This window comes from Phyllobates terribilis, unplaced genomic scaffold (genome assembly GCF_046119375.1).
Source record: "Phyllobates terribilis strain yellow unplaced genomic scaffold, ASM4611937v1 Scaffold_1296__1_contigs__length_332817, whole genome shotgun sequence".
Lineage (NCBI taxonomy): Eukaryota > Metazoa > Chordata > Amphibia > Anura > Dendrobatidae > Phyllobates > Phyllobates terribilis.
In genome coordinates, this window is record NW_027364056.1 from 125,439 (window position 1) to 151,229 (window position 25,791).

Here is a 25,791-nt window from a genome sequence, read left to right on the forward strand (position 1 = left end):
CTGGGAAATCACTAGAAACCTAGGAAATGGGGTCTGAGCTTCTGAACGTCATAGAAATATCATATTTGATATCAATCTCCGTGAATATTGGTGATGGCAAACATGATGTATCCATCTTGGATGTGGGGCCCCCCCATACCAAGATATGGAAGATGAAGGATTTTTATGTCTTGTGAAGCTGGGTAGGTTCACAAAACCGAGCCCCCGTGTGAGTTAAACAACATGGGGGTGTCCTAGTGTTTTGCCTCCTTACTAAAGACCAGAACGGCCATGTTGGCTCATTCTACCCAGGGATGTCAGACGCAAGCACTCCTCGTTGCGTGGAGGAATCACACCTAATTTCCGGGGAGCTGTCCCCCCCCACAGAATCTGAGACCATCACCTCGTGGCACAGGTTTTGTTATTACTTTTCCCTTTTATTTTAATAACTGTTTATGCATATATGTAAATTGTCTCTTTTATAATATCTTGCACATCTTTTGTAAACACTGCCCACTTTCGGGAGTAAATCATTATTATTTACCAGCTTCGTTCTTCTTGTCCTATGTCGAGCAAACACATTCCTCACCCGCTAATTCACGTTACCTAACGGGTACCCGATCCACCTGTTAAGCGATCGGTGGTGGCAGTATACCAGTATTTATGTGATATTGTGGTTTGAGGGTGGTTGGACGGAGGTATATATACGTTCCTGGAAGGAACTGGTGGTATATATACGTCCTGTCACATCACGTGCAGCAATAGTCGACATAAATTAGAGCAGCTGCGCCCGTGCTTATCCTCGGTCAATACCGTGTTTGACCAGCAGGATAAGGGGGCGCCAGAGGGCTGCAAGGTCTGACCAAGTGTGTTTTTGTGACAATTGGTGGCAAGCGGTGGGATCATAGGACATTAGTGATCTGGTTTGAGCAATCATTCCTCTCACTAAAAACTTGCACGGTTCTTACCTGGACCCTGCACAAAAGTTTTGAAGATGGAACTCAGTGTTTATTAGATCTGAGACAATACTGTATGTGTAGCAGTTACCCCTACACTTCTTCATTTTTTCTTTTCTATTTTTATTTTGGTGATCATGGTCGTAGTTGGGGAGTTCTGGTACCGCCAGCAGAAAAAGGACACTCTTATTGGAATATGTATAACCAAAGGCATTGACCCCCTCGGCAAAAACAGAGAACAAATGGCTGCTGCACTGGCGCAACTGGAGGCCAAGACCTCAGCAGGGCCAGGGGTCAGCCGAGATATGGACAGTACTGCTGCAGGGGTCCCACCTGTAGACACACGCCGCGTCAGCGACCAGGGCAGCGTGGACCCCTATCTGCAGATGGCTCTACAGCAACTTCCTGCAGAGGATCATGAAGGACGGCTGAAAGTAATTCAGCAGCACCAGGAGGCTGCCGAGCGGCGAGCAGAAGCCGAAGCCCAGCAAGAGGCCAAGAGAGCCCAGCGAGAGGCCGAGAGAGCCCAGCGAGAGGCCAAGCGAGAGGCCGAGAGAGCCCAGCAAAAGGCCGAGCGAGAGAGCCGAGCGAGAGGCCTAGCGAGCCAAGCGGCAGGCCCAAGCTCAGAGGGCCCATTAACTGCAGATGGCCCAACTCTGGATCTCAACATCCACCTCACGGAACGGTGAGACCAACAATGCGACCCTGTTTAAGCCCTGTCCAGAGCATTTTCCTGTGACGGGAAAGGACGGCGACCTCGACACCTTTCTGAGGGGTTTTGAAAAGACTTGCAGACAGTACCAGCTGCCTGAGGAACAGTGGGTGCGATACTTAACTGCAGGGCTTCGAGGCAAAGCTCTGGATGTGTTTGTGGCTCTTCCTCCGAGCCTCGATGGGAACTATGACGCCATTAAGCAGGCCCTAATCCAGAGGTTCCAACTGACCCCTGAGGTGTACCGTAAAAAGTTCCGGAACCTCCAACGTGGACCACACGACAGTTACAGCGATGTGGTGCATGGGCTCAGAACCAACTTTGAGCAGTGGATCCAAGGACTGTCAGCGACCACCTTTGAGCAGCTAAAGGATCTGATGGTGAAAGACCAGTTCCTGCATCTGTGTCCGACTGAGGTACGGCAGTACGTGATGGATCGAGAGCCACCAGATGCCAATAAAGCAGCGCAGATCGCAGACACCTACGAGGCCAACCGGAGACCAGAGGTGCGGAAGCCGGTCATCGCCAGCTGGAAAGGGGGTAAGCCATCAACCACCATTCCTGCCCCTGCCAGCCGACCTTCCTGAGGCCTTGTCCCCGTTACCAATGCCCGGTCTGCATCTGATGCCCGCAGGTGTTATTTCTGCAACCAGACTGGTCATCTCGGCGCCACTTGCCCAGAGAAGCAGAGGAAGAACCCCCCATCCAAGGCCCCAGGGCCTAGTGCATCAGTTCTTTTGGTGGGTGGGCCGGTTGGGAGGGCCTGTGAAAACTTGCAGTCTGTCACTGTGGGGGACACTGTCACTGTAGGCCTCAAGGACACTGGGGCCGAACGAACCCTCATCCGACCCGAACTGGTGTCCGCTGAAGCTCTTATTCCGGGAAAGACGCTGACTGTCACCGGGATTGGGGGCGTCCGATGCCCCTTGCCCATTGGCCGCGTTTTTATTGATTGGGGTGCGGGGAGTGGGGTGAAGGAAGTGGGAGTAGCTGAAAATCTACCTGCAAATGTTTTGCTGGGAACTGATTTGGGGAGGATGTTTGCTTATTATGTCCCTGACACCCCTCCCCGATCTGATACGGTTGGTAAGGTTAATGCTGATACTGTGAATGTCAAAGCTTTAGATGATGATGATGATGACGATGATGATTATGTATTTGAGGGTACAGGAGAACTCAGCCATGTCACGCTGCGGGGTGATATTGCTGAGGATCCCGTAGCAGGAGCAAGTGTCAGTGCTAAGGGTAATAAGGAGAGGCACGGGGACCATGTGTGGCACCCTGCTGTTCACAGGTACCACAGGACCCAGGGAGCATGGATGGACTTCTCTACAAGAGGCCCTCATTACATACAAACATCTCCACCCTTCCACCTCATACCACCAGAGGGAGCCCGTTAGGGATATATATATGGAGGGTGGAGCCAGGCAGTTCAGTCAGTCAGTCAGAGTCAGAGAGTCTGAGAGCGTACTGACACAGAGAGCAGCGAAGACGCAGCACGTCTGCTGCTGAGTTCTGAGGGCCCGAGTGTGGCCGAAGGCAAAGAGGAGAGGAGAGAGGAGTTGAGGGGGCAGAGGAGCATCATAGGCTCACCCCGAATATACAAACCGGACACTGGGTCCGCGCCTACAGGGTCCTTTATACCCAGTAGGGATCACCGGCATACCAGGAGGACTACAAGTCCCTGGCCGACCTGAAGCTAAACCCTTAACAGGATCAGGAACCACGAAGGCTCCAGCGTTACCAGGGATAGTGGTTGCCAGCAGAAGGTCCTACTACCAAGAGACAGGTGAAGGAACAGCACGACACAGAAGCTAGGCCCAGTTGCAGGCTGGCCAGGAGCATACAGAGAGGCAGACACGGACCAGGAGGCCTTATATCCGCTCACTGGGGAGAAGTCCTGAAGTGCACCCATCCTACCGAGTACCCTGGACCGTACCTGACATCCGCACCAGTAAAGGTATTGAAGTGAATCCCTGTCTCTGTCAGTTACTCCTGCTGCGCCATTCCGCCTGCACTACAGGTCCCAGCATCACCACCCACCATCAAACTCTACACTGCCCTGAGACCCGCTCCACCTGTGGGGAGCCGTTCCATCCTAGCTGCCTATCAACTGCCTCAGAGGTCTGCAGCAGCGCTGGTACATATTGCCAGAAACCACAGGTGGCGTCACGATCGAACTATAAACCCCCTATAAACTATCCCCCCTTTTAGTTGACCGCCCTGGGCCACGGACCGGGCCAGCCACTGTGACATATCCCTTTCCCCCAGCATCTATCGGCCCGGACTCAGAGTACCCCATTGCCCTGGGGGCGCGACAACTTCTGGCGTCACGAACAGGATTTCATGCCCGTTACCACCGGGTGCTGTGTGCCGTAATTGAACTGTGGTGAACATCGCCGCCATTACCGCGTCGCTGCACGGGAAGAAGAGGGGTGTAACCGCGGGAATCGGAGAGGCATGACTGCTAGAAGCGCGCGAAGCCCAGGCCCCGCCTCGCGCTCTGACGCAGCACCTGGAAGCATCAGGTCCTGGAAGGAGACAATCATCTGCGGAGCTGCAGCCTACCTGATTAAAAAAGCAGGAGGTAGGCTATGGTTCACTAGGGGGGCGCAACCATGGCCGATGACCAGCGAGACGCAGGAGCACCGGATAACGCTCTCGATGCTCAACTTGCACCCGGCGCTGCTCAGGCCGGAGCGGCCGCCCCAGCAGCAGGGGTCATGACTCCATTGATACCCATGGCCCTGCCGTATATCCCTGGAGCGAAATGGCTTCCCCAGTATGATGGCAAACCAGACACCCTGTCTGGATTCAAAAGGATGATATGCGGTGTATTGGACATGTACTCAATGACTGGTAAACAGAGAGCCGCTGTTGTGCTGGGACAATTGACTGGTGCCGCAGAGCGGGAAGTTGAAACCTGGCCAGCCGCAGACCAGGATTCAGTATCCATTATCTTTAAGAGACTGCAAACTGTCTTTGAAAACCGCACTGAGGCAGATCTCCGGATGAGGTTCTACCACTGTGTCCAGAAACCTGAGGACAGTATCCGGGACTACCCCTGGCGCTTACAAGAAGCCCTGAGGGCCCTGAAACAGGTTAGTCCAGCCAGCATACATGATGAGAACAAAATGCTGATAGAACAATTCATCCGGGGGTTGAGGTCCCAGGAGGAGAGCAGAACCGTACGGTGGTGGCCTTAGATCATCCAAATGCCACCTTTGACACCCTGAAGGACATGGCTATTAAGGGCCTTCAGCCCCTGGAAACATCAGATACTGCTATCCAGCGTTATCAGGGTGGGGCCATCCCAGTGCCCACAGCACCCACTGCTCCTTCATTAACGGCTGAAACAAAGATGCAAACAGTGCCCCCTAGCGAGCCAGACAGCCTACGCTCTGAAATGCGTCAGCTAAGTAAAACCCTGACCACTGTCCTGAGCACCCTGCAGCTACAGACGGAGCCCGAGCCGGAAGGAAGGATCCTACTGGCCGACAGCCCTGAGGATGTCCCCTGGATGAGGAGAAGAAGGAGGACAGCGCCTCCCCGTGGGAGGACCAACGACCAACGTCGCCCTCCAGGAGACTTCATCTGCTACCGCTGCCACAAGGCTGGCCACACTGCGCGGAACTGTCCTTTAAATGGGCAAACCCTGGGGCCGAGGGCCGACACCCAGGAGTAAATCAACCAGGCCCATCAAGCTGGTACCACCGGTTCGTGGGAGGAAGACCTTTCCTGTCCATTGTGCTGGATGGCATCGCGACACCTGCTCTGCTGGACACAGGATCTCAGGTAACCATCATACCTGATGTCCTCTACAAAAGGTTCTGGTCCGTAGATGAACTCCACCCGCCAGCCCCGAACCTCTCTGTGTATGCCTCTAACGGCCTTCCTCTTAACCTAGTAGGGGTTAAGGACGTGACAGTGAAGGTGGGGAGAGCGGAACTAAAGGACCAAGGACTAATTGTTATAGAATCTAACCCTGGTGATACCAATCCGTATATGATACTTGGTACAAATATTGTTGGTAACTGTTTGGGAGAAGTGTTGTTCTTACTCCAACAGATTGCTGACACTGCCAAACCAGGGCAGAGGAGGGCGCTCCAGAAAGAGATCCGAGCCCTCCTGTACCAGCAACAGGTAAAGCTAACAGGTGGTGAGATTGGTAATGTACGGGTGACAGACCCGATACCCATTGTGATCCCCCCGATGAGTGAGATGCTGATTTGGTGTAGGGCAGCAATAGGTCTCAGAGGACGGAGCTATCAGGCGGTAGTAGAGCCCCTTAGCTCAGAGCACAGACCTACACTCCTAACTGCTAGAGGGGTAGTGGATGTACGCAATGGAAGGGTACCCGTACTTCTCCACAATTGTGGGGAGGAGGAAGTCAAATTACCAAGATACGCCACTGTTGCCAGACTGTATACTGTAAATGATGATGCCATACACACAGTGGAATCCTTGACCCCACCAGAGACAGTGGAGGACAATTTGCACTTTAGTTTCAGCCGTTAATGAAGGAGCAGTGGGTGCTGCGGGCACTGGGGTGGCCCCACCCTGGTAACGCTGGATAGCAGTCCCTGATGTTTCCAGGGGCTGTAGACCCTTAATAGCCATGTCCTTCAGGGCGTCAAAGGTGGCATCTGGATGATCTAAGGCCCACCACCGTACAGTTCTGCTCTCCTCCTGGGACCTCAACCCCTGGATGAACTGTTCTGTCAACATTTTGTCCTCACCATGTATGCTGGCTGGACTAACCTGTTTCAGGGCCCGCAGGGCTTCCTGTAAGCGCCAGGCGTAGTCCCGGATACTGTCCTCAGGTTTCTGGGCTCAGTGGTAGAGCCTCATCCGAAGATCTGTCTCAGTGCGGTTTTCAAACACAGTTTGCAGTCTCTTAAAGATAACGGATACTGATTCCTGGTCTGCGGCTGGCCAGGTTTCAACTTCCCGCTCTGCGGCACCAGTCAATTGTCCCAGCACAACAGCGGCTCTCTGCTTACCAGTCATTGAATACATATCCAGCACACCGCATATCTTTCTCTTGAATCCAGACAGGGTGTCTGGTTTACCATCATACTGGGGAAGCCATTTTCCTCCAGGGATATACGGCAGGGCCATGGGCATGACTGGAATCGTGACCCCTGCTGGTGGGGCGGCCGCTCCGGCCTGAGCAGTGCCGGGCGCGAGTTGAGCATCAGGAGCTTTAACCGATGCTCCGGCGTTTTGCTGGTCATCGACCATGGTTGTGCCCCCTGTAAGGCAGCGCTAGTCATCATACTGGGGGATACTCGCTGCACCGGGTAAATTAAGCACACGTGCAATGTCCTTCCGGTATTTTCTCAATGCAGCAGTTTATTATGTTATCATAAACCGGTGTTCACACACATAATGTCCATCTTAGTTTGTCACCGGCATGTTTACACACTTAACATCCGGGAGTCTCTCAAATAGCAGACAGGCCCAATTGGCCCAGGTCACAGCCTTCAGCAAGGTAATACTATAGCAATGTCCATAACACAGTCCATGTAACAAAGTGTATTACCTTTGCCGGGTTTAGTTGCTGCAGTCCCTTTAATCCGCCACCACTGTGGCTTTGTGGCTTCCCAGGTAGGGGTCTCTAGCCGTCGTCCCGTCTAAGGCTACTGGAATGTTTCACTCACACCCATCCAGTCTGCGCCTTTCCGGACTCTTCACCAAGCCTCTGCCTTCCAAGGCCACTAGCATCGACTCACAGGATCCGGGCTCGGCCTTTCAGGCTGCCAGGCTTCACTCAGCCTCACTAGGAAGAACGGTGTCCCACACACATGGGAACAGGCCTCATGTCTCTCACACCGAACACACCTGTCTCAAATCACCAGGGTTTATATATCCTGTGCACAGACACCCACATACTGACAGGACCTGTGTGATGTCACAGTCATGTGACCAGTCAGTTAAAGGGGAAGGTACATGGTCAGGTAAAACACATCCTGGACCATTTACAGTAATGCTAGCAAGCTGCTGCATTACATATCCCCCCCTCTGTTCAAACTTGTGGGGTTGAACACATAATATACACAATAACATTATAACCCCCAGCTCACATAGAGACCATGTACTTTACAATTGTGCTACTCAGCCCCTGGAACCTTAGTCAATGACATTAGCCCATTCCTTAGGGACCTACCATTTGTCACTGTCACTGACTTCGTCAGGTCACCTTTCCGGGTCGTAACCTTGTCAGGTCTCCCCCACTCCCAGCGGTCAGTCATACAGCGGTGTGACTCACATGCCCTGGTATCTAAGGTCCGGTTCGACTCCGTAATGTCCCATCCTCTATTGGGTCGTTTGTATGGGCTTCTCAAACCTGAGTTACTGGAGGTCTCACTACCTCTAAACCCACGCCCACTACTGTCAGGACATCTTGAAAGGTCCCTAACTCCAGCTGTAGCAGTTCTGTTATTTAGGGGGCCCTTTCTCTGTCGGGTCTCACTATTTCTAGACGGCTTCCATCTTCTGCTGCTCAGATAATGCTGTCTATCTACTCGCAGTCTAGCGAGATTCAATTGTTCTACCTCCTGCAGGTAGGTCACTCGGTACTCAATCAGCATGCGTATATATTCTAGGCTTTCTTCTGTTCCTACAGCAGAGAAGGACACCATGCCGTCTTCGTCTGGCATCCAGTCCTGATGATCACGTGGACTGCTTACTTTCACCACACCAGACTTCTTGACCATCATCTGCATGGCTCGACAGCTTCTCCCAATGAGCTTTCTCACCAGAACATGAGGCACCTGGATGACCTCTTCACGCATACTGTGAGCTTTCCTCATCAGTTCCAGTTGTCTAACGGCTTGTTCCGTCTTCAACCGGAGAAACCGCTTCGTGCGAATACATCGCCAATGCATATCACTTAGGATCGCCACCCTCTTCACTGTGACTTCGGTCATGGACAGAACCACCAGCTGTTTAGCTTCGGAGGTCAAGTACACCTTACAGGCTCCCACAGCCTTCTTAAACTCTTTATGCACGGACTCACGGGTGCATTCTTCCCTCAAATCCTCGGGTACATCTATGAGGCATTTGTACCAAGACGTTTCGGACTCATCAGTAGTTTCCAGACGATCAACCAGCTCAGGGTTCAGGGACAACTGACTTTCAGCTTCTTCCCCCTGTACGCTTACCCTGAGCTGACTCACAGCTACAAATTCACGAATTTTCGTCTTGACCACTTCCACTTCATATTTATCTTCTGTTACCCTGCTCTTAGCTCTCCTCAGGTCCACCTTCTCATGGTATAAGGGAGTGAGTACAACGTGTTTGCCCTTTTCCTTCTCCAAGGAGGCCTCGCTCACCGAGTGATACTTTGTCAGGCGACTTTTGAGCCCGGAAACCTCTTCTTCTAGTTCCGTCACTCGCCTCTCAGCGGCCCGTCTCTGAAGCTCTTCCTGCTTCAACTGCTCTTTTAACAGTAGAGTTCTCTCAGACCTCTCTTGCTTCAAATGGGCCTGAAGCAATTCCTTGAGCTCCCTGATCTCGGCTCTTACTTCCACCGAATCATCCAAGCTCGCATCACTTGAGGAGGTATCTGCTTCATACCTCCCCTCACCAGCGGCCAACTCCTGGCCCTGGTCTGTGGCTTCTCCGATGGACTCCTCCTTCTTTTTCCGCTCAGCTTCCATCTTGCTGACTGTTTCTTTAAGGCACGTCTCCGCCCTCTGGAGAGTTTCACAGGACATCTGTAGCTCCTTCACCTGAGCTTCCAGACCTAGGGTCTTTCCACGGAGATCATCATTCTCCTCACGGTGTAACGGGTCTGGGAGGCGGAACCTCTGAACAACTATACCAGGGGGCGGTCCTTGTAAGGAAGCGGGTGGCTCCCAGGGAAGACGGGCAGGTAGTCACGGCAAGTGACAGGGACAGTCTCTGGGTAGAAGGGCAGGTAGTCACGGCAAGTGACAGGGACAGTCTCTGGGTAGAAGGGCCGGTAGTCACGGCAAGTGACAGGGACAGTCTCTGGGTAGACTAGCAGACAGGTAGCAGGTGGACGCTCCCAGGTGAGCAGGCAAGAGTCTCTGTATGGGCAGGTGGTCACGGCAAGTGACGGCAGAGCCTCCAGGTAGGCTAGCAGGCAGGTAGCAGGTGAGCGCTCCCAGGTGAGCGGGCAAGAGTCTCTGGACAGGCAGGTGGTCACGGCAAGTGACGGCAGAGCCTCCAGGTAGGCTAGCAGGCAGGTAGCAGGTGAGCGCTCCCAGGTGAGCGGGCAGGCTGGTCCATAGACAGACTGACAGGTGTCGAAAGGCAGACCGTCGGACCGCAGGCTTGCAAGCAGGTAAGCGGATATCAGGCAGGTATCAAGCAGGAATCTGGCAGGTGACTGGCAGGTAACAAGCAGGAATCTGGCAGGTGACTGGCAGGTGACTGGTAACGGGACCTGAGGGCTGAAGCAGAGTGAAGGCTTTGCAACAACATTGCTCGGGCACCTCTATCTTGGAGGAGGTGCCTTATATATGGTGAGGTCCTCCAGCCATTGGCCGGGGACTCCTTAGGACGGCGCGCGCGGCCCCTTTAAGAGAGGGGGAGCGCGCGCGCGCCCTAAGCACAGTGGCCGGGAAGCAGCGCGCGCTGCCAGCAGAGCGGGAGGAGGACGCCGGGCACGGAGCGGAGAGGTGAGGGGAACAGCGTCCCTGCCTAGCAGGAGGCAGGGACGCCGACGCTACAGTACCCCCCCCTTTAGGCCCCCCCTTTTTTAGGCCAGACAGAAATTTATCAAGGATGAGAGGGGCATGGATGTTCTCCCGGGGCTCCCAAGTTCTCTCCTCAGGACCAAACCCCTTCCAATCCACTAGAAAAAAGGTCTTTCCTCTTACCCTTTTGGTGGCCAGAATGTTCTCTACCTCAAACTCGTTTTCAGCGGAAACCGGAGCAGGAGGCGTACCTGTAGACTTGGAAAAAGAGTTAAGTACCACGGGTTTGAGGAGAGATACATGGAAGGAATTAGGGATCCGCAAGTTGGCCGGGAGTTTCAATTTATAGGCCACCGGGTTGATCTGTTTGATAACCTCCAGTGGGCCGATGAACCGAGGCCCTAACTTGTAGGAAGGAACCTTGAGCCGGACATACTTGGACGAGAGCCAGACTCTATCTCCAGGACGGAATTGTGGAGGATCCAGGCGTTTTTTGTCAGCGTGTTTTTTCATCCGCTCGGACGACTGAAGGAGTGCAGATCGGGTACTCTCCCAAATGGAGGAAAATTTGCTAACGAGAGATTCCGCAGCCGGATTGTCCACCGAGGTGGAGACGGGAAATGGGATCCGAGGATGCTGACCGAAGACTACAAAAAACGGGGATTTGGAGGAAGATTCGCTCTCGTGATTATTGTAAGAGAATTCGGCCCATGGCAAGAGATCCACCGAGTCTGAATGGTGGGCATTAACGAAGTGCCGGAGGTAACTGGTCAGGATCTGATTGATCCGCTCCACTTGACCATTGGACTGTGGGTGGTATGCGGAGGAGAAGTCCAGGGTGACGTCTAGCAGCTTACATGTGGCTCTCCAGAAGCGTGAGGTGAACTGAACCCCACGATCCGACACGATGTGGAGGGGCAGGCCATGGAGACGGAAGATGTGGCGGATAAAGTCTTTAGCCAGCTCGGGTGCGGACGGGAGGCCTGGCAGGGGAATGAAATAGGACATTTTGGAAAAGCAGTCAGCGACCACCCAAATGACCGTACAACCGGCAGAGACAGGGAGATCTGTTATGAAGTCCATAGCTATATGTTGCCAGGGGGCAGCAGGTACTGGAAGAGGAAGGAGGCGACCGGCTGGCAGGTGTCTCGGAACCTTGTTGCGGGCGCAGGACACACAGGCAGAAACAAAGTCTATTACGTCCTTGTGCAGGGTAGGCCACCAGTAGTGCCGGGTGATAAGCTGGAGGGTCTTTTTCTGACCGGCGTGGCCAGCTAGCTTAGACGAGTGACCCCAGTGTAGGATCTTCTCCCGATCAGGTACCGTTACGAACGTCTTACCGGGAGGGAGACGATTTAGACTCACGGGGGCCACCTGTATTACTCTGGCGGGATCGATGATGTGTTTAGGTTCCTCCTCAAGATCAGACACCAGGAAGGATCGGGACAAGGCGTCAGCTTTGATGTTTTTGTCAGCCGGGCGAAAATGAAGAACAAAATCAAAGCGAGCAAAAAACAAGGACCACCGGGCTTGGCGCGGGTTAAGTCTCTGGGCACTCTAGAGGTAAGCCAAGTTCTTGTGGTCCGTGTAAATTATTACCGGGTGAGGAGCCCCCTCGAGCAGGTAACGCCACTCCTCCAATGCCAGCTTAATGGCCAATAACTCTCGGTCTCCTATAGAATAGTTGCGCTCGGAAGAGGAGAAAAGTTTGGAGAAGAAGCCGCAAGTTACCATTCTCCCGGAAGACGATTTTTGGGTAGGTACCGCTCCGGCTCCAGAGGAGGAGGCGTCAACTTCCAGGAAGAATTGCTTGTTGCCGTCCGGGCGATGCAGCACCGGGGCGGAAGAGAAAGCCTGTTTTAAGGAAAGAAAGGCTTCCTCTGCTTGGGGCGGCCATTCTCTGGGATTAGTGCCCTTACGGGTGAGCGCAGAGATTGGGGCAGTCCGGGAAGAGAAGTGCGGTATGAAGAGGCGGTAGTAGTTGGTGAAGCCCAGGAACCGCTGAATAGCCTTCAACCCGTCTGGTCGAGGCCACTTCTCGATGGCAGACAGTTTCTCAGGATCCATTCATAGGCCGGTCTGAGAAATTATGTAGCCCAAAAACGGAAGCGAGGTCTGCTCAAAGAGGCACTTCTCATATTTAGCGTAGAGGTGGTTCTGCCTGAGCCTGAGCAGAACCTGACGAACATCCCTCCGGTGTGTGGGGAGATCCGGAGAGAAGACCAAGATGTCGTCCAGGTACACCACTACGCAGGAGTAGAGAAGGTCCCGGAAGATGTCATTGACCAACTCTTGAAAGACGGCGGAAGCGTTACAGAGACCGAAATGACCAGCTGTTAATTTATCCACAAGCCGTTCCCACAATGCCCTACACCTGATATAGTTTAATGTGGCCTATATATTTAGACTCTCTGTAAGGGGTGCACGCGTGCTGGGGTGTGCACGCGTCTTCTTGTGCAAAGTGGCTTCGGAGAGAAGTGGCAGTTATTTCAGAGGCAGTTAGTCAGGGCAGGAGTCAGGTAACCAACACTTTGACCACTTACTCTCCTTAAACTATGTTTCTGTTAGCTCTCACTTTTTCCTCTATAGTCCTCCACTTTCTAATAACCCCTCAAATCCCTACACCAAGTAAGAAACTCATCATCTCTCCCTCTATCCTCCCCATTCATCTCACCTCCTCCTCCAAATTATTCCTCAACATTCAATCCTGGATCTCCAAACACAGACAGCCACCTCATGCTCTCTCTTGCTCCCACCTGCTAACACTTTCTCTGCTCCTCCTCACTGCTGGAGATATCTCTCCAAATCCTGGTCCTCCTCGCCATATCCCCACAGTTACTTCTACCTCCTATCCACGACCTTCCTCAAACTGTCGCAACCCTTCTAACCTCATACCCATCCAACTAATACCCACCTCCTCAGCTATACTAACAGGAGCTCTATGGAACGCTCGCTCTGTCTGCAACAAACTTTCCTTCATCCACGATCTTTTCATTACAAACAAACTCTCCTTCCTCGCCATCACCGAAACCTGGCTCACCCCCTCTGACACAGCCTCCCCAGCTGCCCTTTCATATGGCGGATTCCACCTTTCCCACACCCCCCGCCCCAATGGCAAACATGGTGGAGGCGTAGGTTTCCTCCTATCAGAACTCTGCGCTTTCACCAAAATCCCACTGCCACCCTCCGTTACACTCCCCTCTTTTGAGGTGCACTGTGTGCGCATCTATTCCCCCTCCAACCTCCAACTGGCCGTCGTTTACCGACCCCCAGGGCAAGCCACCACCTTCTTAGACCATTTCACTACCTGGCTGCTTCACTTCCTTTCCACTGACATCCCCACTATCATAATGGGTGACTTCAACATCCCCATTGACACTCCCCACTCGTCTGTCTCTAAGCTCCTATCCCTCACTTCCTCCTTTGGACTCACTCAATGGTCTTCCACACCCACCCACAAAGATGGCCACACACTGGACCTCATCTTCACCCGCCTCTGCTCCCTATCTAACCTCTCTAACTCACCACTCCCTCTCTCTGACCATAACCTCCTCACATTCTCTACCCTCTCCTCTCCGGGTGCACAATCCCCACTCCACAAACTCACACACCCTCGCAGAAATCTCAAACACCTTGACCTACACTTTCTCTCTGAATCCCTCCTTCCTCTCACAGACATAAATTCCTTGCACGATGCAGACGTTGCTGCTGCTTCATATAACACCACAATAGCTTCAGCTCTAGACTCGATCGCCCCTCTCACACACACCACACCTCGCACATTCAACAGGCAACCCTGGCACACTAAACTTACCAAAGAACTGCGCCGGGCCTCCAGGGTTGCGGAGCGGAGATGGAAAAGGTCTCACTCCATCGAGCACTTCATCGCATTCAAGCAATCCCTCACTAATTTCAAGTCCGCACTCACTACAGCAAAACAAACCTACTTCTCATCTCTCATATCCTCCCTATCTCACAACCCTAAACAGCTATTTAACACTTTCAACTCTCTCCTTCGTCCCCCAGCACCTCCTCCCTCTTCTCTCATCTCAGCCGACGACTTTGCCTCATTCTTCAAACAGAAGATTGACACCATCAGACAAAACTTTGGCCTAAAGTCCACACAACCCCTCCTCATATCTACTCAACCCTCCTCCTCCAAACCCCACTTCTCCACCATTACAGAAGGTCAAGTCTCCTCTTTACTCTCCAAATCACACCTCACCACCTGCGAACTTGACCCAATCCCATCCCACCTCATCACTAACCTCACCTCAGTCTTCATCCCAACCCTAACCCACCTCTTCAATCTATCACTAACAACCGGAGTCTTCCCCTCATGTTTCAAACATGCCGCAATCACACCCATCCTCAAAAAGCCCTCCTTTGACCCTTCCTCTCTGACCAGCTACCGCCCCATATCACTCCTCCCCTTTGCCTCAAAACTTCTAGAACAACATGTCCACCTTGAACTGTCCTCCCACCTCTCCTCCTGCTCCCTCTTCGACCGTCTACAATCTGGCTTCCGACCGCATCACTCGACTGAAACTGCCCTGACCAAAGTCACCAACGACCTACTAAATGCCAAATCCAAGCGACACTACTCCATCCTCCTCCTTCTGGACCTGTCATCTGCCTTTGACACAGTGGACCATTCCCTCTTACTCCAGATTCTCTCATCTCTTGGCATCACGGACTTGGCTCTATCTTGGATCTCCTCATACTTAACAGACAGGACATTCAGCGTCTCCCACTCACGCACCACCTCCTCATCTCGCCCCCTATCTGTCGGTGTCCCCCAAGGTTCAGTTCTAGGACCTCTGCTCTTCTCCATCTACACCTTCGGCCTGGGACAGCTCATAGAGTCTCACGGCTTTCAGTACCACCTCTATGCTGACGACACACAGATCTACCTCTCTGGACCCGATATCTCCTCCCTACTAACCAGAATCCCACAATGTCTGTCCGCCATCTCATCCTTCTTCTCCGACAGGTTTCTAAAACTCAACATGGATAAAACAGAGTTCATCATCTTTCCACCCTCTCATTCACATCCCCCATCCGACCTATCCATCAACGTCAATGGCTGTTCACTCTCCCCAGTCCCACAAGCTCGCTGCCTTGGGGTAACCCTGGACTCTGATCTCTCCTTCAAGCCACATATTCAAGCCCTTTCCACCTCCTGCCGACTCCAACTCAAAAACATCTCCCGGATCCGTGCATTCCTCAGCAAAGACTCTGCAAAAATACTAGTGCATGCCCTCATCATCTCCTGCCTCGACTACTGCAACCTCCTGCTCTGTGGCCTCCCTTCCAACACTCTTGCACCTCTCCAATCTATCCTAAACTCTGCTGCTCGACTAATCCACCTGTCCCCCCGCTATTCCCCGGCCTCTCCTCTCTGTCAATCCCTTCACTGGCTCCCTATTGCCCAGAGAATTCAGTTCAAAACTCTAACCATGGCATACAAAGCCATCCACAACCTGTCTCCCCCATACATCTGTGACCTAGTCTCCCGGTACTTACCTGCACGCAACCTCCGATCCTCACAAGATCTCCTGCTCTACTCCCCTCTTATCTCCTCCTCCCACAATCGTATACAAGATTTCTCCCGTGCTTCCCCCCTACTCTGGAACTCTCTACCCCAACATATCAGACTCTCGCCGACCGTGGAAACCTTCAAAAGGAACCTGAAGACCCACCTCTTCCGACAAGCCTACAACCTGCAGTAAACACCACTGCACGACCAGCTCTACCCTCACCTACTGTATCCTCACCCATCCCTTGTAGACTGTGAGCCCTCGCGGGCAGGGTCCTCGCTCCTCCTGTACCAGTCGCTGACTCGTTTTGTTAAGATTATGTAAATGCTTTTGTTATGTATATCCCTATCACATGTAAAGCGCCATGGAATAAATGGCGCTATAATAATAAATAATAATAATAATAATTACCAGGTATTCATAGTGGCCGTCCCGGGTGTTGAATGCCGTCTTCCATTCATCCCCCTGACGGATACGGACCAGGTTATACGCCCCACGGAGGTCCAGCTTGGTGAAGATTCTAGCCCCCCTCAGACGGTCAAATAATTCCGGAATGAGCGGAAGGGGGTATTTATTCTTCACCGTGATCTGGTTAAGGCCTCTATAGTCTATACAGGGACGGAGTGAGCAGTCCTTCTTTTTGACGAAGAAGAAGCCTGCTCCCGCCGGGGAAGTAGATTTCCGGATGAATCCCCGGGCCAGATTCTCCTCAATATATTCTGACATGGATCGGGTCTCAGCAGCGGACAAAGGGTAAATGCGCCCACGGGGAGGAGTAGCGCCGGGCATCAGGTCGATTGGGCAGTCGTATGATCTATGAGGGGGTAATGTCTCTGCCTCCTTTTTATTAAAGACGTCCGCATACGACCAATAAGGAGCCGGAAGACCAGGTAGATTGGCTGGAGTAGGAGAAGGACGGACAGGATGGACGGGAACTAAACAAGTCTTATGGCAGTCCTGTCCCCAGCGAAGGACTTCTCCGGTCTGCCAATCAAGCACGGGTGCATGTCTCTGAAGCCAAGGTAGGCCTAGTAAGAGGACGTGAGAGAGTCCAAGCAGAACATGAAAGAAGATGCTCTCAGAGTGCAGCATTCCCACCTGCAGGGTCATGGATTCGGTGATGAGTTGGATGGGAAGTGGTAAGAGGCCCCCATCCATGGCAGCAACAGATAAGGGTACAGCCAGAGGTTTGGTGGGAATGCAGTATTTCTCTACCAGAGACTGAGAAATGAGATTTCCGGCAGCTCCAGAGTCAAGTTGGGCTAGTTCAAAATAACGGTTCTCCCCGCAGATGATAGAGACCGACAGCAACAGAGATGGAGAGGATTTACTCTTTTCTAGGACGACCTCTCTGAGCGAACCTAGACACAGGCGTTTCCCGACCTGTCAGGCAAAAGGTATTTTTGCCCGAGTTTTTAAAAATGAGAGATGTTTTAAAAAAGAAAAAAAAAAACCCACCCCCTATCTGTTTGTAAGTGAAGACATAGAACTCACTTTTGCTTTTCCCCAAACCAGGAATTTTTATGACCCGCCATAAAACCTCAGTCCAGGGCAAGCACTGGTACAAACCGGAAAATCCCTCCAAAAAAAATCCCATTGTTTAATTGTACAAACGTTTTATGCCAATTTTAATCACGCACAGGTCTGACAGAAACATCGGAACCACGTTTTTTGAATGCTCACCTTTTTCCCATTACAATAGTATAACTTGCATAACTGAGGAATGACCGGGAACTGAGATAATGGATTCTGAGCTTCTGAGCATCATAGAGGTTTCATATTTAATATCTATCTTCATGAATATTGCTGACGGTCAAGATGATGTCTCCCTCTTGGATGTGGGACCCCCCCACACCAAGATATGGAATCTGAAGGATTTTTTAGGTCTTCTGCAGCTGGGTGGGCTCGCAAAGCCGAGCCCCCTTGTAAGGTAAATAAGGGGTGTTCCCCAGAGTTTTGGCTGCTTGCTAAAAACCAGATCGGCCATTTTTCAAGCCATTCCAACCAGGGACGCAGACGCATGCACTACACGCTGCGTGAAGGAATCAAGTCTAATTTCCGGGGAGCCGTCCGCCCCCACAGAATCTGAGACCATCACCTTGTGAAGCAGGTTTTGCTATTACTTATCCCTTTTATTTTAATAACTGTTTATGCATACATGTAAATTGTCTCCTTTATAATATCTTGTATATATTTTGTAAACACTGCCCACCTTTTGGGAGTAAATCATTATTATTTACCAGTTTCTTTCTTCTTGTCCTATGTCGAGCAAACACGTTCCTCACCCGCTAATTCACGTTACCTACCAGGTACCCGATCCACCTGTTAAGCGATCGGTGGTGGCAGTATACCAGTATTTATGTGATATTGTGGTTTGAGGGTGGCTGGTCGGAGGTATATATACGTTCCTGGAAGGAACTGGTGGTATATATACGTCCTGTCACATCACGTGCCGCAATAGTCGACATAAATTAGAGCAGCTGCACCCGTGCTTATCCTCTGTTAATACCGTGTTTGACCAGCAGGATAAGGGGGCGCCAGAGAGCTGCAAGGTCTGACCCAAGAGTGGGTGTTGTTTTCATGACAAATTGGTCGCAAGCGGTGGGATCATAGGACATTAGTGATCTGGTTTGAGCAATCATTCCTCTCACTAAAAACTTGCACAAAAGTTTTGAAGATGGAACTCAGTGTTTATTAGATCTGAGACAATACTGTATGTGTAGCAGTTACCCCTACCCTTCTTTGTTTTTTCTTTTCTATTTTTATTTTGGTGATCATGGTCGTAGTTGGGGAGTCCTGGTTTCACCAGCAGAAAAAGGACACTCTTACTGGAATATGTATAATCAAAGGCATTGACCCCCACGGCAAAAGCAAAGAACAAATGATTTCTGAACTGTTACAAGATGCTGCAGAGCCCGTCCAACAGCAGAGCCCTGATGAGGGGGCGGCCAGCCAAGGCCCGGATGGCGCTGCTGCCGGGGTCCAACCAGTGATTGCCAGCCATACCTGCAACCAGGGTAGTGTGGACCCCCACCTGCAGATGGCCTTGGAGGAGCTTGCTGCAGACAATCATGATGGACGACTGGAGCTGATCCTGAAATTCCAGGAGCGGGCTGAGCGACAAGCCCAAACTGACCGAGAGGCTGCTGAGCGACAAGCTGACCGAGAGGCTGCTGAGCGACAAGCTGACCGACAACACCAGCTGGAGCTAGCCCGGATTCAGAAGAAGTCGCCCTCTACGCAGACCCGTGAGTCCAACAGTGCCAGCTGCTTTAAACCTCGTCCTGAGCACTTCCCTGTGATGGAAAAGGATGGGGACTTGGACACATTTCTGCGAGGCTTTGAAAAGGCCTGCAGGCAGTATCAGCTGCCCATCGACCAATGGGCAAGATATTTGACTCCAGGGCTCCGAGGAAAAGCTTTGGAGGTGTTTGCTTCCCTCCCTCGAGAGCAGGATGGAGACTATGAGGCCGTCAAGCAGGCCCTGATAAAAAAGTACCAGCTGACTCCGAAGGTTTACCGGAAAAAATTCAGAACCCTCCAACGTGGACCACAGGACACCTACCGTGATGTGGTAGATGGGCTCAGAACCAACTTTGAGCAGTGGATCCAAGGACTGTCAGCGACCACCTTTGAGCAGCTAAAGGACCTGATGGTGAAAGACCAGTTCCTGCATCTGTGTCCGACTGAGGTACGGCAGTTCGTGATGGATCGGGAGCCACCTGATGCCAATAAAGCAGCGCAGATCGCAGACACCTACGAGGCCAACCGGAGACCAGAGGTGCGGAAGCCGGTCGTCGCCAGCTGGAAAGGGGGTAAGCCATCAACCACCATCCCTGCCCCTGCCAGCCGACCTTCCGGAGGCCTTTTTCCCATTGCCAAGGCCCTGCCTGCATCCGATGCCCGCAGGTGTTATTCCTGCAACCAGACTGGTCATCTCAGCGCCACTTGCCCAGAGAAGCAGAGGAAGAACCCCCCATCCAAGGCCCCAGGGCCTAATGCCTCAGTTCTTTTGGTGGGTGGGCCGGTTGGGAGGGCCTGTGAAAACTTTCAGTCTGTCAGGGTGGGGGACACTCTCACTGTAGGCCTCAAGGACACTGGGGCCGAACGAACCCTCATCCGACCCGAACTGGTGTCCCCTGAAGCGCTTATTCCAGGAAAGACCCCGACTGTCACTGGGATTGGGGGCGTCCGATGCCCCTTGCCCATGGCCCGGGTTTTTATTGATTGGGGTGCGGGGAGTGGGGTGAAGGAAGTGGGAGTATCCAAAAACCTACCTGCAAATGTTTTGTTGGGAACTGATTTGGGGAGGATGTTTGCTTATTATGTCCCTGACACCCCTCCCCGATCTGATACGGTTGGTAAGGTTAATGCTGATAATGTGAATGTCAATGCTTTACATGATGATGATGATGATGATGATGATGATGATGATGATGATGATGATGTTGTTGTATTGGAAGGTGCAGGAGAACTCAGCCATGTCACTCTGCGGGGTGATGTTGCTGAGGATCCCCTAGCAGGAGCAAAGGTCAGTGCCAAGGGTAATGGAGAGAGGCACGAGGACCATGAAGCAGGTGGTGCTGTGCCAGTGACCAGTGTCACAACAGAAGGTGACCTGGCTGATAGTCGCTGCCCCATACGTAGCACGGTGCCTGAGGTAATGGAGGATGATGGAGAAGTAGTTCTCATGGCCTCGCAGGCTAATGAGACGGGGTTATTCCCCGGGGAGACGGCCTATATAGCCGCTGTTACCCGCAGTCAGAGTGCCCAGAACGCAAGTAACGCCCTGCCTTCTGGACCCTCCTCGAACAGAGGAATAACTGAATCAGGTATGGACCCAGAGCCGGTCCCAGAGGGTCCCAGTGAGGACGTGGCCTTAACCTCACTTCTGGCTTCCTCCAGCCAGGAGTTTCAGGCAGCTCTGCACTCAGATGCTAGCCTGGAGACGTTAAGGAGCCTCGCGGAGAAACCCACCTCCGAGTCGGATAAGGAGAGGGTATTCTGGGACCAAGGGAGGTTGTACCGGGAGACAGTTCCCTGTACACCCCAACAGGAGTGGCTGAGGGAAAGACAGCTGGTCGTCCCCTACCAATTCAGGGATGAGTTGTTGCGGATCGCCCATGAAATTCCACTCGCTGGACACTTGAGGGTCAGCAAAACCAAGGCCCGGCTGTCTCATCACTTTTATTGGCCCAAAATGAGGACAGATGTGGTGAACTACTGTCGATCCTGTACCACGTGTCAAAGAGTGGGAAAGTCAGGGCCGGCCCCCAAAGCCCCCCTGATCTCTTTGCCAGTGATAGAGAAGCCTTTCCAGAGGATTGCTGTGGACATTGTGGGACCACTGGCCATACCCAGCAGCTCTGGAAAACGATTCATCCTTACCATGGTAGACTATGCTACCCGGTATCCGGAGGCAGTAGCCCTGTCCTCAATTAGGGCGGATAAGGTGGCGGACGCCCTCTTGGCCATCTTTTCGAGAGTAGGATTTCCCAGGGAGATGCTTACCGACCAGGGGACTCAGTTCATGTCACGCTTAATGGAGGCCCTATGTAAGAAAATGCAGGTGCAGCATCTGGTATCGAGTGCGTATCACCCACAGACCAATGGTTTGTGTGAGCGATTCAACGGTACCCTCAAACAGATGTTAAAAATGCTGGTTGAGACCCAGGGTCGCGACTGGGAGCGTTACCTCCCACACCTGCTATTTGCTTACAGAGAGGTTCCACAGGCCTCGACGGGGTTTTCCCCCTTTGAGCTCCTGTATGGCAGGCGTGTCCGAGGACCCCTTGGGTTGATAAGGGAATTCTGGGAAGAAGAGCCGAGCTCCCCAGGAGTGTCCATCGTGGAGTATGTCATGCGCTTCCGTGACAAGATGCAGACCTTGACGCAGTTGGTGCATGACAACATGGCGCAAGCCCAGGCTGACCAGAAGCATTGGTACGACCAGAACGCCCGAGAACGGACCTACCAGGTGGGTCAGAAGGTGTGGGTGCTGGTCCCCGTACCAAAGGACAAGCTTCAGGCGGCCTGGGAAGGCCCGTACGTCATTCACCAACAGCTCAACCCGGTCACCTACTTGATCACACTTGACCACGAGCGGGGTAGGCGGAAGGCGTTTCACGTTAATATGATGAAGGCTCATCAAGAACGTGGAACCTGCGTCCTACCGGTCTGCAACCTGCCCGAGGATGGGGAGGATGACCCCCTCTTGGACATGCTCGCCCAAGCGAAGGCCAGCGGGTCTCTAGAGGACTAGAGGATGTAGAGCTAAGCGACTTGCTATCCGCAGACCAGAGGTCTCAGATGCAAGCAGTGCTGAAAGCCTTCCAAGCAGTGTTCACCAACCTGCCTGGCAGGACTGAAGTGGCGGTCCATGAAGTGGACACCGGGAATCATGCCCCACTCCGGCGGACAGCCTATCGAATCTCCGACGAGGTGCAGCATGTCATGCGCCAGGAGGTCGAGGAGATGCTGCAGTTGGGGGTGATTAAGCGGTCCAAGAGCGCGTGGGCCTCACCTGTAGTCCTGGTGCCTAAGAAGGACCGGACCACCCGGTTCTGTGTGGACTACAGGGGGCTCAACGCTATCACCGCCTCTGACGCACAACCAATGCCACGCATTGAGGAGCTGCTGGAGCGGTTAGCCAGCGCGAGCTATCTCTCCATTATGGATTTGAGTCGGGGATATTGGCAGATTCCCTTGAGCCCCGGGGCCCAGGAGAAGTCCGCCTTTATCACCCCCTTCGGATTGTATGAATCCACGGTCATGCCCTTCGGCATGAAAAATGCCCCTGCCACGTTCCAGCGAATGGTCAACCACCTGCTCCAGGGACTGGAGAGGTACGCAGTAGCGTACCTGGATGACATTGCCATCTTCAGTCCCACCTGGGAGGATCACCTCGAGCATCTGCAGCAGGTGCTCGGGCGCATTCACCAGGCGGGCTTGACCATCAAGCCGGGAAAGTGCCAGATGGGCATGAACGAGGTCCACTACCTGGGGCACCGGGTAGGTGGGGGTACTCTGAAGCCAGAGCCTGGGAAGGTGGACGCTATCGTGTCCTGGCCCACCCCCAGGACCAAGAAGCAGGTGCAGTCCTTCTTGGGCACCACAGGGTACTATAGACGCTTTGTGCAGGACTATAGTAGCCTTGCGAAGCCCTTGACAGACCTCACCAGGAAGAGCCTACCCCATTCCGTCAAATGGACGGATGAATGCGAGGTGGCCTTTAGGGCTTTGAAGACTGCCCTGAGCAGCTCTCCTGTACTAAAGGCGGTCGACGGCACACGGCCACTCTTAGTACAGACCGGCGCCAGTGAGTTTGGCCTCGGTGCTGTACTCAGCCAGGTCGACTCGGGGAACCAAGAACACCCCGTGTTGTACCTAAGCCGGAAACTGCTGCCGAGGGAAGTGGCCTATTCCACCATAGAGAAGGAGTGCCTGGCCATTGTATGGGCCCTCAACCGCTTACAGCCTTACTTGTATGGGCGCCCCTTCACTGTCGTGACTGACCACAACCCCCTGAGTTGGCTGCACACTATGTCAGGTGCCAACGGAAGGTTGTTACGCTGGAGCCTCACCCTCCAGCAGTACGACTTTACCGTTCAACACCGCAAGGGCAGCGAGCATGGCAATGCCGATGGGTTGTCCCGGCGAGGGGAGCCTCCAGACATACGCTTGGAGGAGTACGAGAAGGTCCTACCTCCATAGCGCAGTCAAAAAGGGGGAGGTGTCAGGCAAAAGGTATTTTTGCCCGAGTTTTTAAAAATGAGAGATGTTTTAAAAAAGAAAAAAAAAAACACCCCCTATCTGTTTGTAAGTGAAGACATAGAACTCACTTTTGCTTTTCCCCAAACCAGGAATTTTTATGACCTGCCATAAAACCTCAGTCCAGGGCAAGCGCTGGTACAAACCGGAAAATCCCTCCAAAAAAAATCCCATTGTTTAATTGTACAAACGTTTTATGCCAATTTTAATCACACACAGGTCTGACAGAAACATCGGAACCACGTTTTTTGAATGCTCACCTTTTTCCCATTACAATAGTATAACTTGCATAACTGAGGAATGACCGGGAACTGAGATAATGGATTCTGAGCTTCTGAGCATCATAGAGGTTTCATATTTAATATCTATCTTCATGAATATTGCTGACGGTCAAGATGATGTCTCCCTCTTGGATGTGGGACCCCCCCACACCAAGATATCGAATCTGAAGGATTTTTTAGGTCTTCTGCAGCTGGGTGGGCTCGCAAAGCCGAGCCCCCTTGTAAGGTAAATAAGGGGTGTTCCCCAGAGTTTTGGCTGCTTGCTAAAAACCAGATCGGCCATTTTTCAAGCCATTCCAACCAGGGACGCAGACGCATGCACTACACGCTGCGTGAAGGAATCAAGTCTAATTTCCGGGGAGCCGTCCCCCCCACAGAATCTGAGACCATCACCTTGTGAAGCAGGTTTTGCTATTACTTATCCCTTTTATTTTAATAACTGTTTATGCATACATGTAAATTGTCTCCTTTATAATATCTTGTATATATTTTGTAAACACTGCCCACCTTTTGGGAGTAAATCATTAATTATTTACCAGTTTCTTTCTTCTTGTCCTATGTCGAGCAAACACGTTCCTCACTCGCTAATTCACGTTACCTACCAGGTACCCGATCCACCTGTTAAGCGATCGGTGGTGGCAGTATACCAGTATTTATGTGATATTGTGGTTTGAGGGTGGCTGGTCGGAGGTATATATACGTTCCTGGAAGGAACTGGTGGTATATATACGTCCTGTCACATCACGTGCCACAATAGTCGACATAAATTAGAGCAGCTGCACCCGTGCTTATCCTCTGTCAATACCGTGTTTGACCAGCAGGATAAGGGGGCGCCAGAAAGCTGCAAGGTCTGACCCAAGAGTGGGTGTTGTTTTCATGACACGACCTCTCCGGGCAGGAACGGATCCGGTGATCCTTACTGCCACAGTAGAAGCAGCTCCCCTCGGCACGGCGTAACTCTTGACGGGTTTTGACCATCTTGGTCTGGTCGACCTGCATAGGCTCAGGTGAGTGCGCCTGGGTAGTAACGGGAGAAGTGACAGGTTTCTGGAAGGTAGGGGCTAGACGTGGAAACCTCCTCTCACGGGTGACCTCTTTGGCGCGCTCCTGGAACCGGATGTCAATCCGGGTGGCAAGTGTTATTAAGTCGTCGAGAGTGGTAGGAATGTTCCGACCGGCGAGTTCATCTTTAATACGGCCGGACAGACCCTCCCAGAAGACAGACACCAGAGCGTCGTTATCCCAGGCCAGCTCTGAAGCAAGGGTACGGAACCGTATGGCATATTGGCCCACGGTGAGATTTCCTTGATGGAGGCGTAGCAGAGACGATGCGGATGAGGTCTTCCGTCCGGGTTCGTCGAAGACTTTCCGGAAAGCCGTGAGAAAGGCTGGCAGGTCGGACACTAGGGGGTCTCCTCTCTCCCATAGAGGATTTAGCCAAGCCAGTGCCTCCCCCGTGAGATGGGACATAATGAAGGCTATTTTTGCCCGGTCGGAGATAAACTGGTGGGACAGGAGTTCAAAGTGCAGGGTGCACTGGTTTATAAAGCCCCGGGCTTGAGCGGGATCGCCTCTGAAGCGAGGAGGTGCAGAAAGCCGGGGTCCGGGGCAGGATACCATGGTATTGGTGGGCAGCGGCGCTGCCGGGTTGCGAGTCATGACACTAGCGGTGGTTACTGGTGGAGCAGTCAGGGTGTCCAGGCAAGAGTTGACATTCCGCAGGTGACTCAGGATGGACTCCTGTTGGGACCTCTGCCGGGACAGTTCATGACATAGGTCCGAGAGCGAGGGAGCTTGGGTGCCACCGGGTTCCATGGCCCGAGCAAACTGTAACGGGTCTGGGAGGCGGAACCTCTGAGCAACTATACAAGGGGGCGGTCCTTG